This window comes from Acomys minous (genome assembly GCF_964271855.1).
Source record: "Acomys minous genome assembly, chromosome: 14".
NCBI lineage: Eukaryota > Metazoa > Chordata > Mammalia > Rodentia > Muridae > Acomys > Acomys minous.
Window position 1 is genome coordinate 102,938,566 of NC_140496.1, and position 23,626 is coordinate 102,962,191.

Sequence of the window (23,626 nt, forward strand, 5' to 3'; positions counted from 1 at the left end):
CTCCTATGTATGTGGAGACCAGCAGTCAACCTCGATCGAGAGTTTTAACCTTGTTTGCTGAGACAGGGTCTTTCTCTGCCCTGAGACTAATCAAGAATAGACTGGCTCCCAGCAAACCCCCTGCCGTAGCTCTCCCCCACCCCCACCCCCACCCCCCTGCACTGAGAGTGAGTGCCTGGCACCATCCCCCGTTCTTTTGCATAGGTTAAAAAAGAGCATACTCAGGATCTCATGCTTATTGGTGAACACTTCATAGCTGAGGTATTGAGAGAATAAATATTAATTGACTTTTGGTCCTCTATTTTAATTATAATTAGGCCAAGTGGATTGGAAGGTTGGTGAATAGGACTCACTAGTTGGATGCTATGTGACTACCTGTGCATCTACTGAGAGACACTGGGAAAAAATCCTAGGCGAGATAAATGACAAGCCCAGCCTCCATAGGAATTTGTGACTGCACCCTCGCCTTTCTGGCCAGGAGAGCAGCAGTGCATCTCGGCATTGGGGATTTTAGTCTCGAGGTATCTGCAGAAACTTGAATTCCTTGGAAAGCAAAACACTGACAATTCCTTGACCAGCCTTGCTGATAATTTCATTTCCCAGAAGGCAGAGTAAGCATTAAGGAGACTCCTGCTCAGGACCCAATTCTGACAGAAACCAGTAGGTAAAGTGGAAATGATTGGAACCTGGGGGAAAGCAGCCATGCACTCTCAGAGTTTGATTTAAGCAGTGTTCTGCCTATGCAAACACAAATGGTTCTAATGAGCAGGAAAACAGGGAGGGGACTAAGAAAGCAGCATGCCACAATGGGTGGGGGGGGGGCTCACTGACAGCCTCTGAATCTCAAGCAGCACGTGCCCGTGCGAGAGACAGGACGAGGGGAACACATAAGGAAGCAGGAACGGGTGGAGGCAGTGTGGACCTATACATGCTCAGCAGAACTGAAGCACTGGGGCTCCTGAGAGATGCTGGGAAGGAGCAAAGATGCTGTTCCTCAGCATGGAGTCGGGGAGAACAGGCAGCAAAGGTGCATGCCCAGATTCTGAAGTGGAAGACAAATTCATTCGTGAGAAGAAGAAAGCAAAGGGTTTTCCATTCTTTGCTTCTTGCCCTTGGCTCCTTCATATCTCTGCTCATGTCTCACCTCTTTGGAGAGGACCTTGACCACCTTCAGAAAAAAAAATTTTGCCTGACATCTTTTACCCTTTGACCTTTCAGTCTCCTAACTGCTGGCGACTTTGTTTTACACCCTGAAATGTTTTCTTTCTGCGCTGGAATGTAAGCTCCACAGGGAAAGAGACTTTGATGTTGCCACTAATGCACGGCTAGGGCCTTGCACACACTCAGGAAACATTAGCTCAGTGAGTGGAGTCAGGATCACTAGGCTAGCGTTCTGAAGAGAGAACTCTATGAAGGCATTGTACAACTTACTGAGAACATAGGCAACACTGTTGACATGCTAGCAGGTATTGGAAGTAAGTACTTATGTGCACCAGTTACTGTAGTAACCCTATGAATCTCGCATTATTATTGAGTTACTTCCCCTGAAGCGTTCCACTGCACAGCTAAGACCTGAGCCAAGAGAGTTAAGGATAGTTCGATGCACAGAACTTATATGCTATGCCTGAGGAGCTGACTGTCCTAGCTGTCAGCATGTCTCTTGATCTCTATGAATTATTACCAGATGCCTTCTAAATGATAGGGTGGAAAGTGTGATCAGCTACCTTTATCAAATCAGGATTGTCAAGAGGCACAGGGAAGAATATTCCTTATGTTAACAGGGAAAAAAAAGGCAGACACTGAGATATGGGGTCAATGACAGCAGTATTGTTTCAGAGAGAATAGCCAAATTACATTTATATAAACATAAAAGACTGCAATCACTTTTAAAAGATTAAAAGTCAGAAAAATTATACTAAAAATAAAGAACAAAGAATAAGCTCTTTTGTTCAAGTTTATGTATTGTTTCCTGGAAGAGTTAGTAAACAATTTATCTTTTCAATAGGTACAGATATACAGATTTTGGCAAGACATTTGAAGTCTTTTTATCCTTGTGAGCTGGATTGAAAAGTCCATGTTTAGGGATAATTTTGTATTGTGTTTTCATAACTACTTGAACGACTGCCCCCAGTTGTAGTGTTAGTGAATTGGTGTCCACCTGGAGAAAGGTTTCAGATAGGGACATGTTTGTCCAATATTGACAAAAAGCAATCGGAAGGCATGCCTGTCAAAAACGGGGTATATGAGAACAATAAGATGATGCATTAGATTACGAAATCAGGATGTAAATGTTCTCAACAACTGAAAGATGCATAAAATTTAATAATGTGTAATTTGGTTAGAGTAATTGTGTGGGTCTGCCTTGGGACTAAAACACCAACTGGCTAAATTTGGTTTGAAGTCTATGTGACTTAGCAACAGCACTCCTGGGGAACCAGAGGAGAGCCTCGCCTGGCCCTGAGCCACTGGTGTGATGGCTGCAAACAACAACAAAACAGAAGTTGAGACTGCGTGGTAAGTTTAGAGTGGCCATAAGGCAATGGAGGCTGTAGCTGCCCACCTCCATTTTCTCCTGCTCACGTGGCTGTGCTTCTTTCTGGGAGCAGCATTTAAGGAAGGAACCAGAGGACAGTAGAAAACCCCACGACCCAGCAGATGGATGGTAAGGACACTTCACTGTCGCCTAGGAGGAAAGGCTGGAAGAGTTGGGAATTGCTAACCTGAACAACAATATTTGATCATTTTATCTTAAAAGTGTAACACTTTCATCACTATTGAAGATTTACTATACTCAGTTGCTGTGTTAACCACTTTGCATTAATTAATGCTAACTACAACCCTCGGAAGTGAGAAAGTGAGTTCAGAGGGGTTTTGTTGCTGTTGTTGTTGCTGTTTATTTGGTTGTTTTTTTCAAGGCAGGGTTTCTCTGTGTAGCCTTGGCTGTCCTGGACTCCTTTTGTAGACCAGGCTGGCCTCATACTCACAGAGACCCACCGGCTCTGCCTCCCCAAGTGCTAGGATTACAGGCATGTGCCACTCACCATGTCAGGCCAGAGTTATTTTTATATTCAAGGGTACAAAGTGGTTTTAGGTGGCAAATGCTAATAGCTATCAAATGAAAGTTTATATTTGAACCCAGTGCCTAGTCAGTCCATAAGTCAGATTTTCCCCACTACAAGCAAATTAATTACCCATTACATAGTACCAGATATTAAGTATGTATGTGCATATATGTGTATTATATATTTGATAAAATTCTGTGGAATGAGAGAAAATCAAAATAATATGCAGGGGAAAAAAAGACTGGAAATAGATGTGCCAAAGTTTTAAAGTCAGTTATACTTAAGTAATGAAAAAAATCACTTTTTTCTTATCTATTTCTTTTTATCTTGATTGTGTAAAACTCCCACCTACAGTTTCTGAATTAAAAAAAATGAAGCAAAACAAAACAATTACTATGTCAAAGCAAAATTAGCTTTATTTTAAATGCCCCAGAAGAAGTTGAATCAAGATACCTAAACACATTATAAGACAACTTTCAGTGTAAAATCAGAACCCATCTAGACTAGGCAGTTGTGGCGTACACCTTTAATCCCAGCCCTTGGGAGGCAAAGGCAGGCGGATCTGTGTGAGTTCGAGGCCAACGTAGTCTATAAAGTGAGTCCAGGACAACCAAAGCTACACAGAGAAACCCTGTCTCAAAACAAAACAGAACAAAACCAGAACCAATCATAGTCCAATTTTTCAAAGAATTAATCTTTTGTTTTTTAATTATCATTTTGGTTTTTTTTTTGGAGGGGAGAGGGTCCCATGTAACCCGTACTCATCTTAAACTTGCTGTGCACCTACAGACACCCTTGAAACTCTTACCCTCCTGCTTTGACTGCTGAGTGTTGGAATTGCAGGTAGGTACCGCACTCTCTTTATGCAATGCTGGGGATTGAGCTGGGGCTCCGTGCGCGCACGGGAAGGGCTGAGCCAGCTGACTCACACCCCAGCTCTACAGGCAATAGCTGGATAACTTAGATAGTGATCTCCTCTGCAGGAGATGCAGGCAGAAGTCTGGAAGCTCGACCTCATCATTTGCGTCAGTTCAGATTATAATTTATAAATTATGATTCAAATACGGTTCAAAATATGGGCCAGGAAAAAAAAAATAAGCCAAGGAGTAATTGGTGAATATTTCATTTTGTACGGAGACCTTTTGGACTGCAACTAGATTTAGTGAAATATTTCTCTACTGAATACAAGAGACACTCAGAGCAGGGAGAGCTCAGCACACGCGCCATACCTCACGTCTGCAGTCTATTTGCACAGGACTCATGGAGGTCCGAGAGCAGACTTAGACCCGCTACATCACTGCTCAGTTAAGTCCCAGGTAGACAGACCCTGGCTACCAAGATCTGAGTGCAAGTGGTCCCTCTAGAAAGCTATCTTTGGCCTTGACCCTGTCTCCTATGCACCATACTTTTGCCTCTATGACTACCCGTATATGTGCCACCCTATCCTCTTAGTTTTTAAATAGATAACGTGATAAGCATATTCATTTATATATTGTTATGGACTCTAAAACCAGAGTCACATAGATGCTAGACAAACACTCAACTACTGAGTCTCACTTAAAAAAAAAAACCCAGAAAACAAAAAACAACTAAGACTTCTATTGTCTAAGTCAAAAGCTCTATAAACACAAGGAAAGAAGCCTTCTTCCTTTTAAAAATTTCCCTAGATTACTTAACACTTAAAATACTAGTCACAGCTGGGCATGGTGTCCCACACCTATAACACTAGCACTGGGGAGGCAGAGGCAGGCTGACCTCTGTGAGTTCAAGGCCAGCCTGGCCTACAAAATAAGTCCAGGACAGCGAAGGCTACACAGAGAAACCCTGTCTCAAAAAACCAAAACCAAACAAACAAACAAATAAGGATAAAAAGTGCCCAGCTTTGTGCATGTTTGGCAAGCCCTCCACTCACTAAGCTGCATCCTCAGCCACACTATTATTTGTTTAAGCTAAACAGAAAAATTGGTTTTGAGGTTTTTATTTTTTTATTTTTATTTTAAATTTGTTGATACAGACTTCTGCTATGGAAACACTCACTTGGCTAGAATACTGTCCTGATTCAGCCTTCTAAATATTGGAACCACAGGCCTATGCGCCACTTTCACCCCCACCCAGAGAAGATTTCCTTTGATTCTAAAGATGTAATTTAGGGACAGATTTAAACTATGTATTTTCCCTGCCCGGCTTGAGACTATAACTTAAGGGCATGGGCACCCTAGACAGACAACATTGGCCGCTGAGCTACGTTCCCTGGGCTTCAAGGCCTTGCGTTAAGGTCAAGATGTTGGCGCAGTGTAAAGAAGCCGACTGACCAAACCTGTGCGCCGCTGTATGCTCAGCGCTGACGTCACCCACCGTCGCCATGCCCAAAAGAAAGGCGGAAAGAGGATACAAAAGGAGATAAAACAAAGGTGAAGGACGAGCCACAGAGGAGGTCTGCAAGCCTGTCTGCTAAACCTGCTCCTCCAGAGCCAGAGCCCAAGCCTAAGAAGACCCCTGCGAAGAAGGGAGAAAAAGCGCCGAGGGAGGAAGGGGAAAGCCAATGCCAGTAAGGACTCAAATAATGCTGAGGAAGGGTCGGGCGTGGTAGCGCATGCCTTTAATCTCAGCATTTAGGAGGCCGAGGCAGGCGGATCAATGTGAGTTCGAGGCCAGACTGGACTACAAAGCGAGTCCAGGACAGCCAAAGCTGACACAGAGAGACCCTGTCTCGAAAAATTAAAATAATAATAATAATAATAATAATAATAATAATAATAATAATAATAATAATAATAATAATAATAATAATAATAATAATAATACTGAGGAAAATGGAGACACCAAAACAGACCAGGCACTGAAAACTGAAGGTTCTGGAGATACTGTGTGATATGTGTGCATTTTTTTTATAACTGTGTACTTCTGGTGACTGTACAGTTTGAAATACTATTTTTTTATCAAGTTTTATAAAAATGCATAACTTTTTTAAAAAAGCTATGATGTTAGCACATAGAACACTTCACTGTTTTGTTTGTTTTTTTGGGGGGGGGGGAGTGTCAATTAAAAAAATGTCTCCCAAGCAGGGTTGATGGTCGAAAACATCCTTCCCTGATAACTTTGAAAGACTCCAGTTGGCTCCCAGGAGAGATGTCCTGGTGTTGACATATGTGGCCACCATGGCACAAAATGCCTTGTGATGTGGGAAAACTCTAAATTCATTTTTATATCCTCTACCCCTGTACCATCAACACTGACTTAAGTCCCTTGAAACCGTAGATGTGTTGTTGGACTCTGACGCCCCACCCCCAAATTGGTTTTCCAGTCTATTGGGTAATCTGGACTTTGCAGTGTCCTCTGAAGAGTGGTGGTTCCTTTTTAAAAAGATTATGGATCTTCAGATTGACAATTGTGCCATTTTCATCTCCTGAAAGTCAGGGTTGGCTTGTTAAAAGTTGTTCTGGAACATCCTTAAAGTGAGATGTCAACCCTCACTCTAAACCACTTCTCCTTTTTCAAAGCATTGAATGGAGATTTCGTTGGGTTTTATAGTGGTTTTCAGATTTCGGTGGTCTATATAAGAAGGGAGTTTGGAAGTTCTTGTATACTATTAATGATTGTCTGCCCATGTCCTGCCTGAAGTACCATGATAGTTTATGAGAAGTATTTGTAATAAAGCAGGATATAGTTAGGAAAAAAAAGACTCAAGATGTTGTTTTTGTCCTTTCTGGGGATGGAGATTTGTGTTGATGGACATTGCTGTTCTGCCCATCACAGCAAGCCATGCTCAGCCCACTCAGAGCTTCAAGGTTCAAGGTGTTTCCATATGCAACAACCTTTGGGGAGAAAAAACAGTCCTTAAGTCAGTACAGTGAGGAGATCTGTGAAAACCCAATGTCCGTGAAGCATGAAACCTTAAAGCAAATAAAAGAGAAAGGAAAATTTCCTAACTGGATGTAAGGTGTGTACAAAGCACTGCTCACTTAATGGTGAAATATTTGAAGCTTTTGCTTTAAAAGTCAAAACAGGTGGCACGCGCCTTTAATCCCAGTACTCAGAAGGCAAAGGCAGGCAGATCTCTATGAGTTTGAGGCCAGCCTGCTCTACAAAGTGAGACTAGGACAGCCAAGGCTACACAGAGAAACCCTGTCTCAAAAAACAAACAACAACAAAATCAAAACAAGGCAGCTATGGCTTTCACTGTTTCCACACAATACTGCAATTCTGGCCAACCTAAAGGAAAACTGAGAGGGGGCATATGTAAAGACTGACAAAAAACAATTGAATAGAAGATAGACTTCTTTGTATGGGAAATACCAGGGAAAATAGAAGTTACGAAATGAATAAAAGCAGGTTTACTAGGCACAAGGTATTAAAAACAAGGTATTAAAACATTTGAATGTTGAGAAGGAAACATTGGAAGAAATCATCTTAAAAAATAAAGATCTGAAAGTTATAATTGAAAAATAGTTTGTAAGAAAGTAGAAATAAGTTTAATAAGTACACATAAAATCCAAAACCTTTCTGAAAACATTACAATGCTTAGGCATGGTGGCAGGTGCCTCTGATCTCAGCATGATGGTTGCTAGAATCAGAATGATGAGGAATTTGAGGCCAACACAGTCTCATGTGAACCCTTAACTCAAGAAAGAAGCAATAAAGGAAGTAGAGGAAGGGAGGGAGGGAGGGAGGGAGGGAAAGAGAAAGGCATTATGGAAAACCCAAATACTTGAGAAATAGAGCATATGGATGGATTAGAACAGTACAGACTCTTTAAGAATTATTTTCCCAGGCTGAGCATGGTGGCGCACGCCTTTAATCCCAACACTCGGGAGGCAGAGGCAGGCGGATCACTGTAAATTCAAGTCAAGCCTGGTTTACAAAGCAAGTCCAGGACAGCCAAGATAACACAGAGAGCCATTTAAATCAAGTTGATTTTTTTTTTTAATCTGACCACCCATGTGTGGTGTGTGTATGTGTTTGCAGGTCAGAGGGCAACTTATGAGAGTTGGTTTTCTCCTTTCTACTATGTGGGATCCAGGAATGAATTCTGCTTCCAGGCTTGGGGGTAAATCTCCTTTTCTACTGAGCCATCTTGTGTTCCTCAGTCTGGTTTTGTGTCTGTAGAAAAAGGCAGGGACAAACTCTTTCTAAAATATATTTATAAGAGAAAAAGACACAGCTGCCAAAGTACCTTTGGGAAGAATGAGAAGGGCTACTTACTAAAGAGCCCAAAATGTTATTACAGAGCTATAATAATTTAGCAGTGTGATATTGGTGGAGGGACAGACAAATTGACCAGTAGAGCCAAACAGGGAACCAAACGTTAAATGGAAAATGTGCGGACATTTGATTTACAAAAGGCTAGCATTGACAAATCACCTAGGAAAAGAACAAACTACTCCAAACACATTACAAAGACCATAATTTCCTATTTTTCAAAATGTGTTTCTATTTCAGACATGAAAGATGACTTCAAATGGATTAGATACTCAGATACAAAAAACAAAATGCTAAGACACTTAGAAGACAGAGGAACATTTTCTGAACTCAGAAGTGAATGGGGGGGTGGGGGGAGAGTTGAAAAGGCAAGCATGCAGAGTAAAAGGGAATTAAGAACGCACATCCAAAACAGCCCTAAAACAACAACAAACCCTCAGAAACTTAAAAAGAAATACACTTGTCACTGGATTACAAAATAATCGAGTAGTGTATGTCACCCACAAATCAGTCAAGGACCATTCATGATAAGAAGAGAAACAACAAACCCTGCTGCCCACAAGATGACTAACTACTTCAATAATCAAGGGATAAAAAATTAAACCCATGAAGAATTGTCATTACTGAATCAGCTTTTTTTTTTTTTTTTTTTGGTTTGTTGTTTGTTTTTTGAGACAGGGTTTCTCTTTGTAGCCTTGCCTGACCTAGATTTACTTTGTAGACCAGGTTGGCCTCGAACTCACATCGATCCACCTGCCTCTGCCTCCCAAATACTGTGACTAAAGGTCTGTATCACCACACATGGCTGAATCAGCAATTTCATTAAAAAAAAAAAGTCTCAAGCCACCTACAGTATTATGTGCTCTCTGGGGTCCCAAACACTTGAACGTTGACCTTTGTGCTCGTGGTAGTGCCTGGACCTTGATACCCACATGACAGTCAGGATGCGGGGAATGGGACTGGAATTCTTGTGCCCAGGAGCTGACAGCTTGATCTTCAGTATCTGTTGTGGAGCAGAGTCTCTCAGTTTCACAGAGTCAACCTTTCAGACAAGGTGGCTTTGTGGTAGTGACTCTACCATGTCTTTCAAGATGCTTAGCACTGTCCCTAAGGGCTATTTCACATTTGCATACCTCAGTGTAGCCAGCAAAAAAATGCTTGTGGGTATCTCCAAATATTCTCTGGAGGGGGAAAAAATCATCCCAGGTTTAGAACCATTGTCCTAGAGAGACTTTTTCATGTGTCTGCTTAGATAGATATGTTCCAGATTATTCATGAAATCACCTTATGTCATAGTAAAAAGTGAAATACTGGAAGCAGTGCCAATGTTTGGACTGTAATGGACTGTAACAGTATACCTGGCTAGTGACATAAAGGGCTGAAAATATATTGTTATGTGAAATAGTGATAGACAAATATTATTCACTTGCGTTACAAAACGTGCAGTTAAATATATTGAAATGCAAACACATGGAATAAAGCTATTTTGGGGAACAACAAATCATAATGTTGCCTTGGATAAGTAAGAGATAAAAAAAATGGAGGGGCTTCAGACAATGTCTAGCTGTCATTGAAGGAAAGGGTTAAGAAGATGCTACTGAAAGATACAGTGTATTTGCTAAAGTTACAGTGATTTGCTAACGCTATTTTGGCCACAGTAAAAAGTTCTCAGATTTACTAGTTATATTGATACTGAATTTTCTTTTCACCCTTACCATAAGCAGGCTTTCACCTAGGGGCCTCTGGGCCTGAGAATGTAGTGCTTGCTTGGGTGCAGGATGCCCTTGACTTGACTCTTATCGCCACACAAGTAAAAATAAAACAGCAAAGGTGTGCATAGTCTTTGACTCTTATTCCATATAAATATCTGGGTGTTGACCCCATGCCTTTACACAGGTTCCTTCAAGAAGTTTGCACATGGGAAAACTGCACTGTGAGTTGTAGAAGGAGACTGGTTATTTTTGAATATTGGTCATTTGATCTAATGGGCTGAAGTGCTTCACCTTCCTGTCCAGCCACTTCTCCTTGTGAGCATTTATTGCTGTCATCAAACAGTGAAATACCACACTCTTACTCACTAAACCCCAATGGGACATCGCAGAACATGCCTGAATTCAGGGAATACATCGGTCCCAGAATTAAAATAGTTTTTAAAAGAACAGTTTTCACCACTTTAGATACTTTAAAAATATGTTTTACCTAATTAATATTCATTTATATTTTAGTTCTTCTCTGGAGTTAAATATATACTTAATTTTATGTGGTTTTAGTTCCTCTTGGAGTTAAGTATATATTTAATTTTATGTGATTATTCTAGTTGTGAGTTTGGCACAGAGAAATGTTTTTCAGTTGTATCTGTGTGTGTGTACATATACATACATACATATATATATTTAATACTAACCGTGTTCTTTTGAATAGTTTATTTTTCAAGTAATGTTTTCTTTTCTTATGTTAAAAATAATACATACTTATTACAGAAAATGAAGAATGGAAAATATTCATTGAGTCATATTCCTAACAGTCTTGAACCCGCTGAATCTTTCCCCTAATCCCACAAAACATTATCACTCTTCTCCATAGTTTTTCCTAGCACATCACATATGCGGTACTTTCTCTGCCTGCTTTTTCACATTTTCTGATGTTTAATTATTTCAAAGTGATATTTTTCTCCTGTGAAAATTTCCTTGCTTTCATATTTAGTGCCCAGGAAGCCTCAAGGAGGGCATCACAGAATGAGTACTAACTTGACAGGAACTACTAACCCTTTTTATTGAGTAAGATTCATCTCGTCATTGTTTAGATTGCAATGAGGTTATGATCAAGACTATAAGCAAATGACTTGCTGTGTCATAAAAAAAAAACATGAAGACAATGAACTACATATTTAAAATTTTAAAAATCCCACAGTAGCTAGCCTGCCTTATGGAAGCTGTGATCTATGGTTTAGAAAATACACATTTTAAAATTCACAGAAGCTTCAAAGCCCTGGTCAGACATAAATTCCAATCAGTTTTCCTGTAACAGTAAAAATCCAAAGGATTCCTGCTCACCAACTCTCAGTATGTGTCACAGGCACACATTCTTTCTCTGCATGCAGAACGCAAAACACATTTATTTCTGCCTCAGCGTATATTTTAAAATAAATTACCCCAGGAAACAAAATGTTGAATACACTGCGTTCAACTATGATCTAACAAAGGAGGCAAAACCTTCTTTTCCTTTCAAAGAGCCTGTGTGATTTTGGTGAGAACTGTGGGATGCTCAGCGATTTGAAAGCAACATTCATCCGTTATCAGGTCGTTGTCTAGGGTTCGTGGCCAGCACTCCACCTTCATCATGACATTGCACTTTCCCTTGCTTTTTCTCGCGAGTGTCAAATGTAGGAAGAGTTCTTTACTTACCATTCTGGGAAAGATGAAATTTATCATTGTACCGTAAATACCCTGGAAAGCAAAGAAAATATTATTATTTATTATCCCTTCATCTACGGAAGTCCTGGTTGCCAAGTGACTGCATCAGCAGCAAATCAAAAGGAAACGCGGCTCAGAGGGCCAAGCGGTCTTGAATACGGACGACTTGTGGACAGGGCTGCCTCAGGGTTGAGCAGCTGCTGTGAGTTGAAGCACTTTCAGATGCATAATGCCGCATTTTATTTTCTTAGAATAAGTGCTGTAGTCTTAGGGTAGAGAGTGAATGTAAAGGTGACAGTGATACTAAAATTCTTTCCAGGAAAGTTGGGGTGCACTCCAGTTTTCCGTTATCAATTATGCACTGACCATTGCTTTTGTTTAAATATAAATAAAAATTCTAACTAGAATCTTTACTTGAAAAACAATCAAACTAGGAAATGAAGATTGAAGTTCCAATTTTTTTCATTTGTTTGTTGCTTTATATTGATTAATCATAAGCTTCTCAGTTTATCACAGGATAAAAGTTGGAGCAAATTTCCTTTCTATAAAGCCACCCCACCCCAAATGCACACGTCCCCTGAAGCACTAGAAATCAAACACAGAGCCTTGTGTGCTGGCAAGAGCTTTACCCATGTGTTGGGTCTCCAATTTACTATGTTCTTTAAAGTTTTTTTTTCTTCCTCTCTTTTATCTTTCTTTCTTTCCTTCTTTTTTACTGAGGCAAAGTTTCTCTGTGTAGCCCTGGCTGTCTTAGAACTTGCTCTGTTCTTGATCTCAGAGATCTGCCTGCCTCTACCTTCTGAGTGCTGGGGCTGAAGGTATGTGCCATCACTGCCTGGCTAAAGTCTCTAGTAAACATTTACTTTTTAATTTTGCACTTAATATAAAATATTTTGTGTTCATATATATTAACCTATCAGAATGAGAAAATATTCTGTGTCACTTCCTAATAAGGTTAGTAAATTTTCTTTCTGCTTCTTTACATTTTTAAAATATCATAAACATAGTTTAAGGAAAATGTACTGAGTTCCTATCTTTTGAAGTTACACTGTGGGTAAGAGGAATGAAAATAACAGAAGAATAAAGGGAATTTGTTAGACTGTACTACATGCTGATATTTCAGATCCCAAAATGTTTATCTATAGAAGCAGTAATTATATCAAAACTAGTCTTAAATTACATTTTAAAATATTATTCTTTAATATATAATTTTCTGTAAATAAAAACTAAAATTTCAAATGTAGATTCCAGTGTCTATAGTCTTAAAAGACCCTTAGCTAGAAAATCCAAATTAGAGTTGGTAGGTGCCTGTCCTATGTATATTTTCACAAACACCTTTTTGTCTTTATTTTTAAAATTGCATTAGAACTTTTTTGTATTTATAGAACCTTTGCTTCCCTAATTATTGTTTTATATTTTATGCCACATAAGATACCTATTTTATTCTTGAATAAACATTTGGATTGTCACAACTCACAATTTTTCTTCATAAATTTTTTTAAAAATTCTTATCATTTGTATCTAATCATTAGGGTCTTTGATCTAGTTAAAAAATTTACATTTATTGGGTTGTTTACTGCAAGTTTTCACCTTCCTCAAAAATTATATTTAGAACCGCACTACTGCAGTATATATGTTCCTTAATAACAAGATTATTAACGGAAGTTTTGATATCACTACTCAGCATTATAGTTTCTAATCTTTTTTTTTTTTAAGGAATTTTTAAGCATAAGCTCCTGAAGAGGGCAGCACGCTCTGGATATCATTGAATTCTATGCTTGGATCTGACAGCTTTGGGGTTACTGCAATTATTTATTTACTTATTTATTTATTTTGACTAGAAGGGAAGAACTGGATCTATTTTCATAGATCCAGGATACAATGAACCAGCAGAAATTCTAAGAAGTTGCACACCAAGGTCAAAACTGCATTTGATTATTCAAAAAGAACATTCAAATTAGCGACCCACAGCGACGTGTTCAGGGAAGGAAGAACAAGATGCTAGCAAGGAGACTTCTATCTTAATGCTGGGGATAACTTCTTCCATTGGCAAAGTGTACTGTCAAGCCTACTAAAGGGTTAGATTTAATTATCTCACTTCTTGCACATTTCATCTCAATTGCTATGGCAACATTCACTTGCCTCAGCAGCAATGCACACTTTAGTCAGATGCTCCCATTTTCCTATGAGCCCAAACTGTATAGTCAAATTTACAACCAAATCCTGACGAACCGGATCATGCAGCTTACAGTTTAATGTATCTTCTTGCCTCCACCCTCACATACAAATATCCTCGCAAGGTTTAAAACTGTAAGGCAACTGTAGGAGTGGATGTTTAGATTTTTCTACTGAGTTGGTTTATTTTTACTTTATTTTCCTTTCACGTCTCCTGCTGTATTCTATTCGTCCACTAGCCTGTAACCTCTAGCTAGTCACCACTCTGGCCCGGGAAGAGGTTGAAAAGGAAACAGCTTCCAGTGATCACAGGGCGACCCTCCTTAGGAGCCCGTTGGATTACTCGCCACACACTGGAGTGTACTTTGAATTGGCGTGGCCGAGAGCCCTCCTTGATTTCTTGAAGACCACTAAGAGAAGGAAGGTAAATAAAGGCCATACAGTCTGATGCAGGAGACGCAAACGGCAGAACGCCATCCTCCAGTTAGTATGATGTTTCAATGAGAAGGAACAGCGCAGCGTGTTAAGCTCTGTACCATCCATCCACATGGTCTTGCCAATTGCTGGCATTTTACAAAAGACTTGAAAACCCTTGGCAAGTAGGTATTTACAGACATTACTCCGGTGGCCTTTCATTTAATTTGATATTGTGTAGTAATTTACTTTAAGTTGTATTTCAGAAGCAAAGTGATCTAAGATATTCCCAATGATGTTAGAGGCTGCTACACTTTGGATTTAGATAAAAAAGCTTTTTATCTTGAAGTTATGATAGTTCTCTGATAAAATGTCTCCCTCCCCCCAGTGGCCAGCACTCATATTTTAGCATGTGTTTACAGTCATCACTTAATAGTGGCTAGTAAAGATCCCGCTAGTGGAGGCAGCCACAAAGATGCTTGCTACAGCTGTGTTCCCTAGGCTTATATTTGGACAGTGGTTTCTAGGTAGCATCTTATCTATTACAGATGACGACAGCAATCAAAACTTGAACATAAAAGACCATTTAAAATTGTCCTTATGTACTTTTAGCTTTAATTGAGCTCCATATTAGCAGGTTATCAAAATGTCATTATTGAAAAGTTAAATTCTCGTTAATAATAAAGTTCAGAAGTGAGATAACCCCAGAAGCTAAAGGCAGATCGGGTGCTTAATTAAAAAGAGAAACCTACAAGCTGAGATAAGGGCGTGTGCTTTCTTCAGATATTTGAAGGACTTCTTATGGAGGGCAGATAGAGAGTGTCTGGCAAAACTCACAAATGAGAGCCCCAGGGAGGTGGACTTTTAAGCTCTGTATAAAGAACAATCTAAAGCAACAGTCTTGTTTACCTAATACCCTAAGCTACAGAACACCAAGTTGTCTCCCTAGGCATTTTCCAGAGCTATCTGCAATGTGAACTCTATTTTCTCTTGCTTGAATTCTGGGAAAACAGTGTAGGAAATATGTTAGAGCCACTCCGGGCCTTAAGGTCAGGAGGTATGGTGAGGTACTGCTTAGTGGATTTTTCTTTATGTCTTTATGGAAACCTAGCAATGGTGCCCACATAGCTCCCTGCACAGCAAACTGAAGATCGTGGTCTGGACAAATGAGAAAAACAAACTTCTTAGTGGAGAGTTCTAGAAAGCCTCCAAGGAGACATGCAAATTGGCTTTAATTGGTTTCCCTTCAAGAACCTTTGGAGTCACCAGGGGATGAGGAAAGGCGAAGATTGAGTTCCCCTTTTGGTCTTCACTTGGCTTTTCCAGCTGGGGTACTGCCTCATGTGGCCTCCCCTACTGCTTACATTAGACTTCCGCCCTGGATTAAAGGAAGATTTCTGGCACTGTCCTCAAACTCTACCTTCACTTAAGAAACAATAATCGCCCAATTAGGAGACACAGGAGCCCTTCTTCTGTGTCCAAAGAAATTATAAGTTGGAGAGAAAATTACATGTCTCTTGAGAATGCTCATCTTTGGTATGACTGCTGACTAAGAGAAAGGGAAGTGGTGACTAACTCAGGGATTATAAATGTAAAGAAGCTGCCCATTCTTGAGTCAAAATGATGCCCACTCTGTGTGCAGCATCAGACCCTGGAAGGCCTCGGGTCACATTGGTTGGAAGTAGCGTTTTCATTACGTTTGGTTTAGAAGTGTCTTGGGGTGACATATCTTCAAATCACATTGCAGAAAGCGTCTCTCAAAAAGTCTTGTGTAACATGTAAGTGCAGTGCACTCCAGAGCTGTGCTGGAGAAGGTGATCTCTGAAGGATGGCTGCCCACCAGATGTCTGCGTACTACCTACAGTTGCAAGTTGATCTTGCAACTGCCAGAAAGAATTTTTATTTTGGCTATAAAAAAAAATACAGACTGCTGTATACTTATTAATTATTTTACCTCCTTTGTCCCTCCCAGTCCGTTCTCATCAAACCTTTGCAGTAGGGTGTGCTGGTGAAACCTCTCCTGCTTCGATGTTGTTACCAAATGGCCCTTAAACTTGTCTCCAAAAGGCTCACCCATAAAAGCTTTTACAAGCCAACCCCATTTGGTTGGCTGTGATCCAGCAGTCTCTACCGAACACAAACACCAACTACAGAAATCAGAAGCAGAAACCTCCATGGCACCCTGGAGGAACTTTTTGATCCCGAAAAATTATCTCAAACTCACTAACATGTCCTTGTATCCTGAAGACCAGGAGAAAAGGGCCTCATCCTCACAATGTTTTGTTTTTGTTTTTGTTTTTTCCTGTTTGTTAGCCTCGTCCCCAATACCATCACAAAGACTGTTTTCAATTAACAAGTATTTATTTGATGCCTATCATGGCTAAACTTTAAGGAGCCAGGTAAGGACAGGCAGGAGCTGTTTTTAATGGTGAAGTTTATTAAAAGAATGAAGAATGGTGTGTTGCTGGAATATTATAAAACTGAAGATCCTCTAGGAAATTAACTTAACATGAAACAATGTTTTTGTGCCACAAAAATCTTTTCACACAATTCAGCAGTGTTAACTTCATTTCAGTTGTTTCAGCAACAAAGAAAGAAAGCATAGATTTTGTGGCACAGCCCAATATGGCTCCATACCCTTTCATCTCCCATGTGGACCTCTTGCCTACAAAATGCTAAGGCCTCTCCAGGAAGTTGTCAGAGCCCTGGTGGAGGTCTGACTGAGTGTAGGAAAATCACAGATTGGGGTTTGCAATGTGCACTGTGTAGCAGTGCTGCTAATAATAAACATTTAGAAAGTATTCATTCTATGCACAGTGAATGAGTAGTTACTAGAAACAAATGCAATGGTATGACCCAAATCCAAAACATGTTTAGCAAGAACAGTGTCAATTGAAATGATCTTAGTTTCTTCATTAAGTTAAGGGGCTTTTCACTGGGTAGTGAGCAGGAAGGAGGCAGAACCAAGAGCAGATTGCTTGGGATATCCCTAAATTACTGAATAATTCCAATTCTGCAGATGGAGAATTGAACTCAAAGCCTTGTGCACACCACACAGTCACTCTAGCACTGAGCTATGCTGTCAACACAGGTTCTCCTTGATGAGGCCACAGTTTGTGATACTGTGTGGTTTAGAGTAATGAGCACTGTAGAGAAGTGCTTCTCAAAACTAACTTCAATTTGCAACCCTTCCCACCTCGTTAAAACGAAGACTCTAATTTAGTAGGTTTGCATTACGAATGTGATTACCCACTTTTAACAAGTTCCCAGGTGGCATTAGCACTGATGCCACACTTAGAATAGGAATACTATAGAGATGCTGAAAGCTAAGCAGCCTCCTTAAGACTTGAGAACGGCTCTGCCCTGTCCAGCAGTCAAGACATGATGAAAACTATGCTCCAAGGAGATAAGTCTGTTATCCTCAGAAATCGGCTGAGGAAGAGGGGATGTGAATAGGCAAGACCCAGATGGGAGGCTCTCTCTGTTTTCTCTGCATGTTTTACAGCACTGTGCCCAGCTCCTGCTGAGAGAGGCTTGTACACAAGGGCAGTTTGAAAGCAGGTTCTCACTGGAGTAACTGTGGGCCTAGCGACTTTGAAAACGAATGAAGTTTAGGGGAAACAAGAGGAATCATGAATGCTTTCTACCTGGAAAATGCATCCATTTCTAAAACCCCTGAGATTTTAGTCCTTCTAGTCTACTCTGTGTAGCTATAATTACGTCCTCCTATGCACCTCTCTAACTCTGAAGCCACTATATCATAATGATGACAATAATAACAATTAGCAAGATGGCACAACTTGTGTTTTGAATGCTCATTAGTACTGTAAGGCAAATTGCTAAAAAAAATTTTATAATTAAATCTATGTAGCAATACTGTGAGAAATGCAGCTAAAACTTGTCTCCATTTATACAGACGAGTATAAAAATAAAAAAATACTCAGGTGCGTGAATTTTGTGCCTGGTACCTAGTAAGTAAATACATGTATCAAAAAAAATGATCAAATGTATTCTACAACATCACAGATTCCTCTTGCATTTTTGCTTGCCTTTTTTTCCTTTGTTCCTTATCTCCAATAATTATAAGTATGACTAGCAATTAGTGTTTCCTGTGCCTTGGGTACCACTGTAAGCAATTTGCATGTGTTATTCATTTAATGCTCATAATAATCCTATAATTTAAGGTGTTATTATTATATATGAGGAAAATGAGGCATAAAGAGGCTAAATAATATTTCTAAGTTTCTGTATCTATAGCAGGACAGTTAGAGCCAATTAAATTGTGTTCCTGATGATCATCCAACCTATCTTTGAAAATGTAGACTTCCGGGTGCTTTTTAAAATAAAAAACTTCAAATGACAGTGCTAGTGAATAGTTAATTTGGGGGTGGGGCAACAAGATAGCACAGCTGGTAAAGCCCTTGTGTAAGTCTGGCCACAAGTTTGATTCCTGGAACCCACGGAAAGATGGAAGGAGACACCTCCGCCACAACAGCATCCTCAGACTACCAAGCACATGTGTTTGTTCTTCTCACACATTAAGACAATGTTCCTGAAGGCTAAGGAGACATACTGTCATCTTCTGGGTCCTATGAGCACACCACCACCACACGTAGCTAGTCCTGGAGTAGGATCTTTTCTAAGAACAGCCAGTCAAATAGTCCAAGTCCCTGCCAACCTATTCTCCTCTCAGGGGAACCCAGCAGTAGAACAGAATAGAGCACTCCTTCCAGCATAGAAAAACATATTGAAAAAATCGTGAAAAACTTTTCACTTTTATGGCTTTTTTTTTCCTTAAGGGAAAGAGAATCCCTGATACTTTTATAGTAATAGGAACCTTCTTATCACGTATAGAACTCCACTTAATCTAATTTTTTAAAACTATTTTTTTTCTTTTATGTGCACAGGTATTTTGTCTGCATGTATGCCTGTGCACTGTATGTGTGCCTGATGTCTCTGGAGGCTGGGAGAGGGCATCAGACCTCAAGAACTAGAGTTACAGACTGTTGTGGGCCACTCTGTGGGTGCTGGGAGTTGAATGCAGGCTCTCTGAAAGAAAGGCCAGTGCTCTTCACTACTGAGGCTTCTCCTAAGCCTTTCCACGTAAAGTGTGAATATATAAGTCCAAGCTGGCAAAAAAAGTCTCTGAGACTGTGTGACTCTCTCTATTGTTTGGCTTCAAGGACAGTTGCCTTTGGCAACTCTACCAGAAGACTGCTGAGCCCGGAGGTCTGAGGGTATGCTCATCCTTGCTACGGGAGATCACATGCTCTGATTTGGGCTATGTTTGTCACACAGCCAAACACTGATTGGCACCACTGAATGCAGTGAGGGACACCTTCAGCAGGATCCTCCTTCCTGGCCTGTGTCTGCTACAATTCCCTTAAAAGGCTCATATTGCCAGGGAACCTCTTATTTACCAGGTCCCATACTCTGCTTCATCTCAGGGAGTGGCTGGTGTGACACTGTGCTGTCCAGGCTGGCCTTGAGTTACCACAGCTCCCGGAGTGCTGGCATTACAGCTACGTGCCACCTCACCGGGCATGGATTAACACTTCCAAAGAGTATGGGTTATTTTGTATGCTGTCTGTTTGGGGGCAGGAGTTGTCTTTACATTTTAAAAAATTTTACATTTATTTATGCATGGTCTGCTGGGGCGTGCATAACACGGAGTGTATGTAGACTTTAGAAGAAAACTGGATAGAGCCAGCTCTTGCCTTCTACTACCATGTGGGTCCCTGGGATCAAACTCAGGCCATCAAGTTTGGTAGCTTCTCCTGACCTGCCCAGCCATCTCACCAGCTGCTGGTTCTAGGTTCTCATCTTCCTTTATCATCAGTTTCAGGCCTTCTAGCTTTTGTGGAAAATTGTGATGATGTTGCACGTTCTACATCCTATCGGGTGGCACATTACTCGTGATACTTATATTATACTTTAATTAAACTAATCACTGTAAAATGGCTTCTTCTTTCTTGTTTTATAAGTATTTTCAGAGCAGGACACTAAGTTGTATTTATTTATGTTAGTATTAACTCATAGATGTTCAGTTCATTTAGTAAGTTATAATCTGCTATGCCAGAACGATCTAATACTCCTGAGAGTGAACCCACTCCAAGAAGCTGTGATCATGTAACTGAAGGTAGAGACGCAAAGAGATTAGGATCCCAGAGTTCAACTCTTCATTAGGGGACTTATAGACTATAGGGGATCGCAATACCAGGTGGGCCTGGACATTTGGGTCACAAAAAGGGGCATGCACACTGCTGAGGACAAACTTGATTTCATTTAAGTCTTAGTGCACCTGCTTTATCTTAAGCTAGAAGTCCCCTTAGAGTCACATCCATTTCTGACACCAAAGTCCAGCTGTCAAGGTCCCCACAACAACCCAGTGATGGCCTTGTCTTGCTTTTCGCTAGGAAGCCATGTGAAGGGAAACAGAGTAGGGGCATTTTGGGTAGTCAGGACGGCTGTGCCGCATGCTGTGCGCAACTGTGTCACGCTGAATCTGTAAATTTCTTATCGTTATTACTCATTTAGATCTTCAAACCGTCTCAGATGTGATCACAGTGATTCTTTTTAATCTGACTGTTTTCTTCAGCATGTGCCTGGCAGTGTGCGAGAACATCTGCGCCTTTACGTAACAAGATATTCCCGGCAAGTTTGGTATTTTATTTTTTCATGCCACATTCTCAGAATCAACCCTTTTCTCCAAGGAGTACCCATTTCTTTCCATTAAGAATGGTGGTTAGAAACCAAGATGCGGGAGTAAAGTGTGCCCAGTGCCTGAGGGCAGTCTTCGCAGGACCCAGGAGTACAGGACATATGGTGTAAGAGCTATCCATCTATCCACACATTCAGATGTATATTTATTTCTTATGTATTTATGAAACACTGAGGCCGCCATTGCCACCAGTCTTATGAGGCCTGCCCGGCCTCTATTCTCCTGTTTACTGCTCTTTCCTCTGACAATGGGAGTCTGTCTTCCATTCTGTGTTAAACATAGTAGTTCCTTACTTGGCCAATTACCTTGCATTGAGGCAATAGATGTTCTTGCTACTGAGCACTCACAGCCACACCACAGTGGTTCCCCCACCCTCTCAGAGGTCTAAGAGCCCTCAGACTCTAGATTCCGTCCCACAACACCTCCTATGAACGCCTATTCACCCATTCCCACCTTATGAGGTAGAACTGACTTGTTCAGCAAAGAGGTGGATGAACAGAAGGAAAGTGAGATGGGAAAGGAAGATGTAAAAAGAGAATGAAGAACAAGACATATGTTTAAAATCACTTTCCCACAGTGTGAATTCTAAACTTAAAACAAATTTTTTCTGTTTAATTGAAATTTTTCTTCTTTATCTGAGAAACTAAAAGCAAAATAACTCTCTTCTAACTAACTAGACTGCACCTATCTGATATTTATTGAGTGCCTATTCAGTGGTGGTATAATAAATTCTAAAAAAACCCAATTAACTGCAGTTATCAATTAATCAATATATTTCACTTACTGACTTTTCAAGGAAATTGGCCAATTACAAGAAACCACATCGAGACTGACAATTTTCTCAAAATAAGGTCACTCCTGAAGTCGGCGTAGATTTTGCTCCAATTTATCTGACATGTATGATTTGACGCAGGGATAGAAACTGTAGAATTATGATGCTCAGGAATCATATTAAAGTCAACCACAACTGAAATATGGCTGACAATAGATGTTTTATAAACCTTTACAACAAACACGGTCTTATATGATTAAGAATAAAAATTCTATCCCCCAAAACATATGGAATCTAGTTTATTCATTTAATGAATATGAAATCTTTATATATTTCAAATGCTGATGAAAATATAAAATCCTACCTAGGCATGGTGGCTTGTAACTGTAGTTAAAGCACTTAGGCTCAGAGGCAGAAAGACTGAGAGTTCAAGGTCAGCTTAAACTACATTGAGTTTAGAGCAGCTTGGGCTTCCTGAGACACCACCTCACAGATAATAAAATCCTCTAAGACAAATGATGAGGTTACTGACCTGTAATGGGGAAAGGTAATAAATATACAACACATGGATCTGTTATGTCAAAATGCTAAAAAGCAAGGCTGGAGAGATGGCTCAGTGGTTAGGGACAAGCAAGGCTGGAGAGATGACTCAGTGGTTAGGGGCAAGCAAGGCTGGGGAGATGGCTCAGTGGTTAGGGGCACATGCTGCTCTTGCAGAGGACCTTAGTTTGGTTCCCAGTTCCTATGCTGGGCAGCTCAAAAGTGTCTACAACTTCAGCTCCCTGGGTTCTGATATCCCTGGCTTCCATGGGCACCAGTACTGCCATGTACATACTAACACACACACACACACACACACACACACACACACACACACACACAATTAAAAATAAATTTTGAAATTGAATAATGCTAAGAAAAGATGAAGGAGGGAAAGGGAAGAGAGTGTGAAGAAGTGACGGAGGTAGATGCTGTTATGGGTAGATGGTTGGCTTAATTTGGTTTTCTTGTAATCGTTGCTCTCAAAGAGTCTCTACTTTAAAAAATTATCATATTTGTTGTTTTCATTTAATACACTTGGGTTAGTTTTATAGCAAACCATGAGATGTCAAAGTCATATTGTGGAACAGAGAGTTGTCTGATCGTTTAGGAACTTACAATTCTATCAGAAGACAGGAGTTCGAACCCCAGCATGCATATCAGATAGCTCACAAGCACCTATAATTCCAGCTACAAAGGACCCAATAACAACAACAACAACAACACACATTACATTCACACAAGCACACACACAACACATAAAAAATGAAATTAATCTGTAAAACGTACCATGCAAAGACAAGGCAGCTAGCAATAAAAATGGTATATTCAGGAAGGAAGAATGGGAAAAAATGGCATTGGACAAGCAATATGTATGGGTTTATAAACTTAAATTTTTTTTATATTGCTTGACTTTTTAATATAAATTTTCTTTAATATTTATTTATTTATTTGGTTAGTTGAGACAGGGTTTCTCTGTGCTGCTCTGGCTGCCCTGGATTTGTCCTGGTTAGCGGCACATGCCTCAAACTCACAGAGACCCTCCTGCCTCTGCCTCCCAGACACTGGGATTAACGGCATGTGCCACCACTCCCAGTTTTTTTTTTTAAATCATATTTAAAGTAGTTTTTTTTAGCAGTAGCTAAGTTGTAAATCGAATAGCATGCTAAGAGCTCATCTATATTGAAATAAGAATAAATGAAATATAAAGCAATACAGATAGACAAACAAAAACAAAATGAAATGGAAAAAAAGAAAAGAAAAGAAAGAAAACCTACCACTCCTAGGCTGTTTTTCAGCTTACCTGAGTTTCATTCACTTAAATACTATC

The 23,626-nt window shown here is 40.1% G+C and overlaps 1 protein-coding gene across 21 annotated transcripts in view; it reads right to left on the reverse strand.

Moving 5' to 3' along the window:
- The window catches only part of ADGRL2 (adhesion G protein-coupled receptor L2), a 504,554-nt gene that overhangs the window by 197,212 nt on the left and 283,716 nt on the right, over positions 1-23,626 (reverse strand). For all 21 annotated transcript variants that reach the window (XM_084756886.1, XM_084756873.1, XM_084756880.1 and 18 more), the window contains exon 2: positions 11,666-11,707. The gene's annotated coding sequence lies outside the window, so the exon portion shown is untranslated. The remainder of the gene's footprint in view (positions 1-11,665; positions 11,708-23,626) is intronic.